We start from the raw sequence: 13,479 nt of genomic DNA, 5'->3' as shown, positions 1-13,479 counted from the left end.
GGGGGAAGAAAAGGATAAAACTTCCGCAAAAATTTCTGCCAGAGATTAAGGAAAATATCTTTAAAGTTAATCTCCTCTAGGTGTTCCCATGGTCAGTGCCACCACTACTCTGCTCAGGACCGAAGAGTTCTTTGCCTTTAGTCTCTGTTCCTATTTCCCGAATGAAACGTTTATTAAGTCTTGCCATAGAGATCTCCAGCCACTTATATGTGAAGGAAAACCTACTCAATTATGTAGGAGTAGATCTTATTTCCCGAATCCATTTCTTCCTCTCTCATTAATTTACCACATTTTGAGTGTTAGTATCTTTGCCTTAGCTTCCCAAATAGTTAACTTGTTACTAAGGCCAAGTTAAACAGTGTCAAATCAAGTGAGGGGCTTGGAGTGTTAATGGAGAAGATTTTGATAATATTGGAATGAATTCTGGGAATTTACCATTGAAAATGGCCAATAATCCATCTGTATAGTTATCGTCATCTGTTAAGGGTTTGCTAGATGATAGTTTCTCTAAATATCCTATTACTATCTCTATGTAACCTATTATATCTAAGTAACCTATTAATTATTTCTAATTAAGCTATTAATCACATATATAATTTAAGGACAGAAATGCAGGCGGAGATTTGGCCTAATCAAATTCATGTGGAAAAAGGAAACATTTCCTAGTTTAGCAAGTTGTCAGCCACTTCCCACAGAAAGAAATTCTTATTTCTGTGCAGTATATTGTTTGGTTTTCATGCTTTATCAGAATACAAAAGTAATAACTTACCTTTAATTAGATTCCTTCTTGGTTATCACAGAGAAGGATTTTTGTTTGTTCACTCTATAATGAAAATAAGAAATTATGCTATTATACTCAGTTTTCTTTTAGATGTGGAGGAAAGGAAAAAGAAAAGTTAGTCACATTTTCCATGTTTATTTTAGAATCTAATTTTTCTACCTAATATTTTCATCCATAATGTAAATACGTAGGGTTCTTCAATTGTTTAGTGCTTCTTTCACCTGTAACTTTAATATCTTCCTTAATGTTTTCTACTGGCTTGTAATTTTGTTCAGTATTTTTATATAAAATAATTATAAGAAAATGAATAAAAATCATGGACAACCTTCCCTTACTTCACCTTCCATATTAGCAATTTTTTTTTTTTTACTGCTTCTTACCTAAACTTAGAGCCAAAAATTATTGACAAGTTGCTTAAACTTTCAACTCTGATTAACTCATTGATCATTTACTTATCACATTGAAGTTCGGCTTCTGTCCCCATTATGCACCAAAATATTCTTCCCCAGGTCACAATTTGTCTCCATGTTATAAAATCAGTAAACATCTCAGCAGTTTTTAATCTCCTTAACAAACTTCTTTCTTAGCATCTCTCATCCTTTTCCTTATTTTTTTTACCCTAGTGATTCCTTCTTTGTATATTTTTAAGATTTAATTTAAGTAAGACTTAAGATTTTCTCTTTCTCCATCAGTTCTTTAAATATTAGTGTTCTTCAGCTTTAGGCAATTTCTCTTCTTAGTCTACAACTCTTGCCGGATGATTCTACTATGAAGGTGGCTTCTGGTGGCATCACTATTCTGTTGCTTCCTAATTCAGTTCAGTTCTGTTCAGTCATTCAGTCGTGTCTGACTCTGCAACCCCATGGACCACACCATGCCAGGCTTCCCTGTCCATCACCAACTCCGAGAGCTTACTCAAACTCAAGTCCATTGAGTCAGTGATGCCATCCAACCATCTCATCCTTTGTTGTCTCCTTCTCCTCCCACCTTCAATCTTTCCCAGCATCAGGGTCTTTTCCAATGAGTCAGTTCTTCATATCAGATGGTCCAAGTATTGGAGTTTCAGCTTCAACCTCAATCCTTCCAATGAATATTCAAAACTGATTTCCTTTAGGATGGACTGGTTGGATCTCCTTGCAATCCAAGGGACTCTCAAGAGTCTTCTTCAACACCACAGTTCAAAAGCATCAATTCTTTGGTGTTCAGCTTTCTATATAGTCCAACTCTCACATCCATGCATGACTATTAGAAAAACCATAGCTTTGACTAGAAGGACCTTTGCTGGCAAAGTAATGTCTCTGCTTTTTAATATGCTGTATAGTTTGGTCATAGGTTTTCTTCCAAGGAGCAAGCATCTTTTCATGGCTACAGTCACCATCTGCAGTGATTTTGGAGCCCCCGAAAATAAAGTCTCTCACTGTTTCCATTTTTTCCCCATCTATTTGCACAAAGTGATGGGACCAGATGCCATGATCTTAGTGTTCTGAACGTTGAGCTTTAAGACAACTTTTTCACTCTCCTCTTTCACTTTCATCAAGAGGCTCTTGTAGTTCTTCTTCACTTTCTGCCATAAGGGTGGTGTTGTCTGTGTATCTGAGGTCATTGATATTTCTCCCAGCAATCTTGATTCCAGCTTGTGCTTCATCCAACCCGGCATTTTACATAATGTTCTCTGCATATAAATTAAATAAGCAGGGTGACAATATACAGCCTTGATATACTCCTTTTCCGATTTGGAACCAGTCTGTTGTTCCATGTCTAGTTCTAACTGTTGCTTCTTGACCTGCATACAGATTTCTCAGGAGGCAGGTCAGGTGGTCTGTTATTCCCATCTCTTTAACAATTTTCCACAGTTTGTTTGATCCACATAGTCAAAGGCTTTGGTGTAGTCAATAAAGGAAAAGTATATGTTTTTCTAATCAGTGTCTTCTATTCTGTCTTTTCTTAGCTTCAGATTCATATAGCTAGTTCCCTCTGGCTAACATTTACATTGAACTCTCTTAAGAATCCTGGAGAAGGAAATAGCAGCCCATTCCCATATTTTTGCCTGGAAAATTCCATGGACAGAGGAACCTGGTGGACTACAGTCCATGGGGTCGCAAAGAGTCGGCCACAACTGAGCACATCAGAACTCTTAAGAATCTCATCCATAGCAAGTCCAACACAGAAATTTTTCTTCCTGCTTCACACCTAAAGCCTACTTAAAAAAACAAGGCAAGCAAAAAACTGTATCCTAGGTAAATGGTGACCCACGTAACAGAAGACTTTAAGATATTTTTGGACATATTTAAAATTTTTAAAGTTGCTGACTGCTTTGTTCTGCATACAAACATATCCTTGAAATTGTTGTGTTTGTTGGGGACAATTACAACAATATATATTTTTAAAGCAAATATAATTCAACAAAGCAAACTTCTGGGAGAAAACTGGACAAAATGAAAAATCTTGAATACAAATAGTTCCATGAAGACACTGAATGATTATATAAATTAGTTATGTAAATTAGGTGTATGCATTACCAAAACTCTTGCTCTGTGTAGTTTGTGGCTTCTTTGGGGAAATGTTTATTTTTCTGTACATGAATTTATTCCACAATATGCATTTTATTTTACTCCATTTAAAATTGCTGAGGAGTCTGGTAAAAATGTCCTGACTTTTGGAAACACAGAGCCCTAGATTCAAATTTTATCTCTATTACTTGCTAGACTATAATAATCATTTACTTAATCCCTTTTATCCAGTTTCCTCATCAAAAAAGTGAGGGCACCTATATTTAACCTACAGCCTTAATGTAAAGATCATGTCACCTTATGAATCCTTCATGTATACATGTATATGCATGTATCTGGATCTCAAAATAAGGGAAATATTATTAACAATTTTGCTTTTGCTGGTTTCTCATGTGCATATTGCTATAAGAATGAATGAAGAGCAAATATAAATACCTGATCCTAAGCTTTGTTTTTTATAATTTTAATTCTATGCAAATTACTTACAAGTATTTGTTCTTTTTACTTAGTATCCTTTGAGTTTCTATAGTGTGTCTAACGGACAAGGCAATGGCATCCCACTCCAGTACTCTTGCCTGGAAAATCCCACGGATTGAGGAGCCTGGTGGACTGCAGTCCATGGGGTCGCTAAGAGTCGGACACGACTGAGCGACTTCACTTTCACTTTGCACTTTCATGCATTGGAGAGGGAAATGGCAACCCACTCCAGTGTTCTTGCCTGGAGAATCCCAGGGACGGGGGAGCCTGGCGGGCTGCCGTCTGTGGGGTTGCACAGAGTTGGACACGACTGAATTGACAGCAGCAGTAGCAGCAGCAGTGTGTCTAAATGCTCTTAGGCTACTCACCACTGGGTAGACTGAAGAAACCAAGGACATAGAGGAACTTATAGAAATGACCCCAGACCAAAGCAGTCTGTTATCCATGAGAAAATTAGTTATAATATCAAATTATTGCACTAAGTACCACAGACTTTACTATGATGGTACTGTCTCCTCTCCCTTAAGTTGTAACTCCTTTGTGGGAGTTATATGGAACATGGTATAACCTTCACACAATGATTTCCTAGAACAAATCGTCACAAAAATTTTAAGTCAATTTTATGCTTTTATTCTTTAATTTTTGTTTTGGTTTTACTTTATCCTAATTAAGAAATCTGCTCTTATCTAAAATTGGGATGAAACAAGCTGTGTAAATAATAAGAAAATGTTTTAAGATAGCATTTTAAGGTTTTTTTATAATTATGTTTAATTATATTTTTATTATAATTAATGTTTAATTTATTTTAATTACTATATAAATATTACTTAGGAGATGTATCTTTGAATATACTTTTTAATGTAAAACTATGCTGTAGAGGTGATTTCTCAGCTGGATTTTTTATATAAATAACATATCAAATAGAATATGTATTGAACATTTGGAATAATCTAAAACATAATTCTGAATGATTACTGATTTCATGACCCTTATAAGACAAATCATTTGGAGTTTCATCCTTATAAAAGACAATTTCAGGCATCAATTCACTTTAGGAAATAATTAAGCTAATTATTTTAATTAACAGGATATGTGGACCATCTTTTCAGTTTTATTGAAATTCAGTTAAAAATTATTCTATTGTCATATTATTCTGCCTGGCAATAAGTTTCTCTAATTGTTAGTAATAAAATATTTTAAAATAGTATATGCCATTCATTTTGTGCAACTTAAAAATTGTGAAAACATATCCACTTCTCAGGATAGTATCATCATAACACTAATTTAATTAGAATTCTTTATTCAGCTTTTCTATACTGAAAGTTAGGTTGAATCATTCTCATTTTTTCTCAGTTTCTTTGCTTATCTGAAAGGAAGCTGATCAAGTCATGTTAGCATTTATAGCTTTAGAAATTGTTTGAGTAATTTATCACTTCACTCTCCTCTATTTTTTAAAACTGGTTGTCAGGATAATTTTATTAGTACTAAAAACTATAATGGAACAGCATTTTCCCATAGAAATTGAGAAGTTACACTCAAAGAATAATTTTTATTTATTGCAGTGGTTTACAAATGGTAATCAAAGCATTTTCAACAATAAAAATAATCTAGCTAAATGTTTTAAAATATAAAATTCTAATGAAAGGTGACTATTTTCAATAGCATTGAAACATGTATATTACCATATGTGAAACAGATCACCAGTCCAAGTTCAATGCATAAAACAGGGCACTCTAGTCAGTGCACTGGTACAACCCAGAGGGATGGGATGGGGAGGAAAGACGGAGGGGGTTTGGGATGGGGGACACAGGTACACCCGTGGCTGATTCATGTCGATGTATGGTAAAAACCACCACAATATTGTAATAGAATTAGCCTCCAATTAAAATTAATTAATTAATTAAAATAATTTAATTACAAAACTCTTTATTTGCTTCCATCAATGTATTCAACAAATGTTTTAAATTCTACTTGTTGGGCATTTGGCTAGAATCTGAAATCCTGAGCAACTATGAACAAACACTGCAGTGCCCTCCATCAAAAAGCTAAACAACTCTCTTTTTTAAACCAGATAGATTTTTAATCAGAGAGATTATTAGTTAAATTGCATATATGTTGATTTTTTTCTATTTTGATATTCATGGTATCTTTTATAAATATTCATATAATTATTATCCCAAATTTTAATGTGAACTATCCACAATAAAACATAAATAATAATCAAAACATGTCTTTGGTCTCTTGATATTGTCTACTAGTTCAACCAAACATTCAGAACAAATCCAAAATAATATTCTTAAATAATAAGTGAGAATTGATTTTGATTGTACATTGTAGTCAAACAAATCATCTTGGCCTAGCTGAATTTTTTAATACATGGATATAAGAAAATGCACTAGAGGTTATGCCAAAGAAAATCTGCCAGTTTCAGCCTCAAAGACTGACCCTCCACTGTGTATGCTTGCAGGACTCTAAACTCTCCACTTCCAGTCTGAAATTCAAGTTTGTATAGAGAGAAGGGCACATTTTCAAATTGAGGCACTGAAGATTCTTGGAATTCTAAAGACTATTCTCTCACCTCAAATGGCTCTGCAGATATCCACTTGTTTACAAATCTTGAATGCCCCTTTTCTTACATATTTCCAAATTAAGAAAGAAGCTAACAGCATTTCCTATATGATTTCTCATTTATTAATATGTGCTGTGTTAAATAGCTTCAGTTGTGTCCAACTCTTTGAGACCCTACGGACCATAGCCTGCCAAGCTCCTCTGTCCATGGGATTCTCCAGGCAAGAATACTACAGTGGGTTGTCGTTTCTTCCTAAAGGAGATCTTTCCAACCCAGGGATTGAACCCATCTTATGTCTCCTGCATTGGCAGGCAGAGTCTTTACCCCTAGCACCACCTGGAAAGCCCACTTATTAAATGCATTCTTTTATTTGATCTTGAGGTCAAATATCCAGATTATATATAATTTTTCTAGGGCAAATATGCTCTTTTGTAATTCTATAGTATCCCTACTTGATGATACATCTTATTCAGGGCCACATGTCTCATCTTCTGACTGTTTATTTCTTCTGTCACTGTTTCTGACTGCATAAAACACTCCACCCCATCTATCACAATCTCACTTTATCACACAGGGCTGAGCAGAAGCTGCAAACCAGAAAGGCATCAACAGACTTCTCGTCGCATTTGCAATGCTCTTGAGTGATAATCATGCTGTGTCTGCTTAGATGTCAACGAATGGGGATCCAGCTACTCTATGAGGAGCAGTTTTAAGTGAAGAACATCTTTCTTATGCACAGAAAAAGCCTGTTTCCTTAAGATACCGATGATTTATTCATTTATTCATCCAGTGCATAGTAAGTACCTTGTTATATACTAGTCTCTGAATAAAACAAAACAAGATACAGTATCTAGCTTGAAGGCATTTTATAGTCTAATGAGAAAATACTATGTAAAATAAAGATCTCATTCTAATGAGATCATGTGTAACCACACCTTCCTCTCTTTGTGGAAAGTTCTTTGCAACTAATCCTTTCAATCTCTCATTAAATACCACTACAAGACATTTGAACCTAGGAAGAGTCCTTTGCTATGTGCAGTAAGAGAATCATACTCTATTACTTTACAGCTCATATCTCAGTTTTTATTACTGTGATTGTATAGCACACCATTTTCCTCCATTACACTCTAAGCCTCATGAGAATAGGGACTGGGCACTGTTTTGCTCATCTTGTTTCTAAAACAATGCCTGATATATAATAGTAATTACTAAATAAGTGAACGAATGAACTAATCAGCCATTTTACTACCAGTTCTACTTTTCCCCCACACTGTAGCCATATTAGTTATCAGTGGCTACATAATAAGTTACCACAAAATTAAAGGCTTAAAATGCCTATATTTTCCAGTTTCCTTGGATCAGGAGTTCAGGCAGTGCTTGCATGAATGTGTGCTAAGTCACTTCAGTCATATATGACTCTTTGTGACCCTATGGACTGTAGCCCACCAGGCTCCTCTGTCCATGGGATTCTCCAGGCAAGAACACTGGAGAGGGTTGCCATTTCCTTCTCCAGGGGATCTTCCTGACCCAGGGATCAAGCCTGGGTCTCCTGCATTGCAGGCAGATTCCTTACCACTGAGCCACCTGGGAAGCCTTTCAGGCAGTGCTTAGCTGGTAACAGCTATCTTGGAACTTGGCTACAATCAAGGTTGTCAACTAGGTCTCAGATCACATCTTCTGTGTGATCTGGGTCCTCTTCCAAGATCATTAATTTTTTGTCAGACTCTAGACCTTACTGGAGAAAGAAATAGCAACCCTCTCCAGTATTCTTGCCTGAAAAATTCTATGAACAAAGGAGCCTGGCAGGCTACAGTCCTTGGGGTTACAAAGAATTGGGTATGACTTAGCAACTAAAGAGCAAACTATTCCTTGTAGTTTGTATTAATAGCCTTGAGAGGTTGCCCATCATTCTCTGCCATCTGACCCTCTCTACGGCATGGCAGTTAGGTTCTTCAAGACCAACAGGAAGGTGTCACCTCTATCTCTCTTTTAAAGAGTTATTGAAAGCTTAGCCAAGCTCCTCCATGGCATTCATTTTGTCTGGCCAAGTAGCATGCAGTGACCTCAAAAACTAGTCTCCTCATGCCAGCATGTGCCTGAGATAGATAGCAGCCTGTAGGGTCACACACAAGTATAAGTGCCTGAAATAACTTCCCCAACAGTTCTTAAGACCAAGTCTCTTCCCCAGACTTTCCCCTTGTGTTCCCCTAGATAATACCCTTACATGGCTTAACAAGTAGCATTAGTAGTAAAGAACCTATTTGCTAATGCAGAATACATAAGAGACGTGGGTTCAATCCCAGGGTTGGGAAGATCCTCTAGAGGAGAGCACGGCAACCCACTCCTGTATTCTTGCCTGGAGAATCCCATGGACAGAGGTGCCTGGCAGGCTACAGTCCACAGGGTCACAAAGAGTTGGACATGACTGAAGTGACTTAGCATGCATGCACTTGGCTTACCAAAATCCCATTCTTTCGTTTGAACTAATTAATCTGGCCTTAGTCTGGAAACCCCACACTCTCCGCCCGTAAACCCCAGTAAAGCCGTGGGTGCCTCTGTGTGCACTCTGCCTTGATCTCCCCAGGCAGCCTCTACACCAGGCCCTTCGTTCAGGACTGTGAGTTTCGTGATCTCAGCTCCTCCTGTGGTCTGCTTTTCAATCAAAGCGCACCATCTCCACTCTGTGTGCCACTGAATAAGTATTAGTTTGACAAATTCACATCAAGGGTTCACCTCATTAAATCAGGCCTACCCAATGATCCTTTTGATTAACTTAAAGACAACTGATTAGGGGCCTAATTATATCTTCAAACTCCCTTCACCATTGTGGTTAATCCCTTGAGAGCTTAGTGGTTCAGTCCTGTCTGACTCTTTGTGACCCCACGGACTGTAACCCCACCAGGCTCCTCTGTCCATGGGGTTTCCCAGGCAAGAATACTAGAGCGGGTTGCCATTTCCTCCTCCAGGGGATCTTCCCGACCCAGGGATCAAACCCACATCTCCTAAGCCTGCTGCACTGGCAGCTGGATTCACTACCACTGAGCCACTAGGGAAGCCCTGGTTAATCCTTTATCACAATACAAAAACTACCTCTGCACATGGACCCTATTTTATATTTTTAGAAGTTATGCCATAACATGAATTTAGGATAAACTATATTCTTGAATCCTTATCCCAGAAACTCCCTCAAGCTAGGTTTTCACAGTGCCTTTGAGCGACTGGTATTTGGAAACTACATACAAGAAATTTTTTCATTTGCTAAAAAAATCTTTGTGTTTTTTATCTGAATGCCATCTCTTTAAAATATTTTAACTGTTAAAACAGACTTCAATGCTTCATCAAGGCTGGTATGTTTCTCTCTCTCTCTCTTTTAATGTACTTCCGTATTGGTTTAACATGGGAAGAACATAAGTTTAAATTCAATTTATTCTGTAAAGGTATGTTAAAAGATATTAAAAGAAATGTTTGAAGAAGCAGTACTATGTTAAGCCCTTAGAAACTTCCCACAAGTTTTACAACCTCTTCTTAACATGAAATATATTGCCCAATGATTTGTTGGATAACTATATACACCTAAGGTATTCTCTAGATCTAAAAACTTTCATCAGAACTTTCATGAAATCAGTTTGGAATGATTTTTCCTGAGTAGTGTTGCACAAATTATTCCTAACACCAGGAAATAGACAACATAGAGAAATCACTGATTCTATTTCTAGAACACGTATCCAAGAAAAGTGTGCTATGACTAATGATTTCAACCATGGTAGATAGAATTCTTGTGATTCCATAGTGTTCAAGGACTGAGAGAATGAGGTAGTAGAAAAATGAAGCAAATAAAATTGCTCAGTAAACAAAGTAACATTTTAAAAAACCTATTGTTTTATTTTCATTGTGTACCCTCTTTTGTTTGTAGTTTCTTCTATATTTGAGCAAGTGGTTTAAAATCCAAATAAAAGTGATCTATATAAAGAGAGTTTATCTCACATAACAAGTTGTCTAACAGGACAGACCCAAGATTCACTTAACAACATCTTAAGATTTGGACACAACTTAGTAACTGAACAACAGAAACAACAAATAGCCTTGAGGATCTGACTCCATCTTTTCACTTTACTCTCCTTAGGGTTGCTCCTCAGACACAGTGCAAGATAGAGTACCCAGTCTTTCTTTTGACATGCATAAATTATATGAGACATTGACAAATGTTATTAACATTTTAGTTTATTATTTCTAACATACTTATGTTATAGTCACCATGGAATTGGAATTATACTATGTATTAAAGTTTGTGAATTTATTTTTTCTACTGGATTCAAGTCCATTACATCATACCATCAATATTCTAATAATTCATTTTTAAACATAGAAGGTATTCCCAGTTTTTCAATTACTAGTGCACTGTTATTATATTAATTAAATTTTCAACTTATTCTGCATTATTTACCTGATAATACTGGAGATTTTATAGAGTCCTAAACTTAGATACTTTGATAGTTTAAAATTGTTGATAGTTTAGGTGTTTTTCCAGTTATTTTGTTTGTATATAAAATAACTTTCCTTTGTTCTTGTATATATGAAACTTTAGTAAATTTTTGAAAGCACTACACACTGCCTTGAGCCAGATTTATTTTTAAAAAACCAACTTTGATATCTCTTTGACATCTAAAGTATATATATATATATATATATATATATATATATATATATATATTTAAGGTGTACAACTTAATGTCTTGATATATGTACACATTGTGACAAGATCACAAGTAAGCTAAATAACTTACACACCACCTCCACATAGTTACCACTGTTTGTGTATATGTTGAAAGATTTAAGTCAAGATTTATCTTAGCAAATAACTATGTGATGTAATAAACCATTATTAACTATCACCACCATAGTGTATATTAGACCTCTAGAACTCATCCATCTACCATAAGTGAAACTTGTACCCTTTGGCTAATATCTCTTCATATTCCCCTTCCCCATATCCCTGGCAATGACCATTCTACTCTCTGATTCGTTGAGTTTGACTATTTTAGATTCCACATATATCTGAGACTGTGCAGTATTTGTCTTTCTGTGTCTGGCTTATTTTACTTAGCATAAGGTCCTCCAGGTTCATTCATGTTGTTGCAAATGGCAGAATTTCATTTTTTTAAGTCTGAACAATATTCCATTATATATTCACATTTTCTTCATTTGTTTGTTTATCAATAGATACTTCAGTTGTTTTCATATCTTGACTATTGTGAATAATGCTGCCATGATCATGAAAATGCACATATCTTTGAGATTCAGATTTTATTTCTTTTGAATATATCCCCAGAAGTAGGATTGCTGGTTCATGTGGCAGTTCTTAATTTATTGTGGAACTGCCATATTGTCTTCCACAATGGATGTAGCAGTTTTGATTTCCACCAATGGCATATAAAGGTTCTTTTTTCTCTATATCCTGGCCAGCATATATTATCTCTTGTCTTTTGATAATAGCCATCCTAACAGGTATGAAGTGATATGTCTTTATGGTTTTAATTTATATTTATCTGATGATAAAGTGATGTTGAACACCTTTTCATGTACCTGTTGGCCATTTGTAAGATTTTTTTTTTTTAACTTTAGTTTTCTTTTTTGAGAAGTATCTATTCAGAAACTTTGCCCACTTTTTAAACAGGTTATTTGTTTTTGGCTATTGAGTTGTATGAATCTTTTAAATACTTTTGATATTAACCTCTTAGCAGATATATGATTTGCAAATATGTTCTCCATTCTGTAATAAATTTGTATAGCATACATACTGAATGTACACATTTTCATATACGAATTTAAATATACAAGAATTCAGAGGATATAAAAGTCAATTCAGTCCAGGTGGGAATAATGCAAAACAGTACAGACACTTTAAACAACCATTCAGCCACTATTCAGTTAAGTTAAACAAAAATTTACCATAGGACCCATCAATCCAACTCTTAGATATTTAAACAATAAAAATGGTCATACAGTGAACTGTACATGAATGTGTGTAGCAGTCTTATTCACAATCATTCAAGGCTATAAAGATCCCAGATGTCCATCATCTGGTGAATAAACAAACAAACTGTGGTATACTAATGCGACGAAATACTAGAGAGCAACAAAAAAGGAATAAACTGCTGATAAATGCAAGAACACATATGAATTCTATAAACACTGGCACAAAGGCAGGAAGTCAGACACCAGATGCTACCTACTCTATGACTTCATTTATATGATGTTCTAGAAAAGGCAAATCGAGTGGACAAACATCAGGACAGTAGTTGCCAGGGAGTAGGGGTGGGGAGAAGGAGATTGCGTTCAAAGGGATACTAAGAAACTTTTGGGCATGATAGAGGTATTTTACATCTTGATTGTAGTGGTGGTTATATGGTAAAACATGTTTGTAAAACTCTTAGAACTACATACCTAATACTGGTGAATATCACTATGTATAAATTATAACTCAAAAAAATCTGACTTTAAAAAAATGTGTTTCACTTAAAGAGGTGTTACTGAAATTATTGTCAATGCAATAATTGTCAATAATTGTCAATGCAATGCCTCTTTTTCTGACTCAATAGTATCAAAATTAATATAATTATATTACCTTGAGTCATATAAAAATGAGATATAAGTACAAAAAACATTACTGTAGTCATAAGAAAAGATAATTTAAAGTTAGAATGTATATACCTAAAACTAAATGAGATTTTAAAAATATAACTAAATATTCTCTTTTTGAGGCCAGGTGAAGATACAAAGACAGATTGAAATTTATTCACAATATTGTTCAAAATTATATAATTTGAGTTTTCTATAAAAAACAATACATATTTTAATAGTTTTAATTTTTACTATTGCTTTCAATTAAAATTTAACTTTAATGATTTCACAATTAAGGAATCTGATAAAACATCCAAATAATGATTTTTTTTCCTTGAGAAATAAACTTGGTAAAGAAAACACAAAAGTTATTTTTAATATGACATTGTAATTTAAAGAAGCAATTAAAGATATTAACAAATGACTTAAACTAGTTAATTTTACTGTAGTATTTTCAGATACACACACACGCACAACTTCATATATGTGAGTGATATTTGGAAGAAAAAGTGCCAATTCAT

The sequence above is a fragment of the Odocoileus virginianus genome, chromosome 15 (assembly GCF_023699985.2).
Source record: "Odocoileus virginianus isolate 20LAN1187 ecotype Illinois chromosome 15, Ovbor_1.2, whole genome shotgun sequence".
NCBI lineage: Eukaryota > Metazoa > Chordata > Mammalia > Artiodactyla > Cervidae > Odocoileus > Odocoileus virginianus.
Note: the sequence above shows the minus strand (reverse complement) of the source record.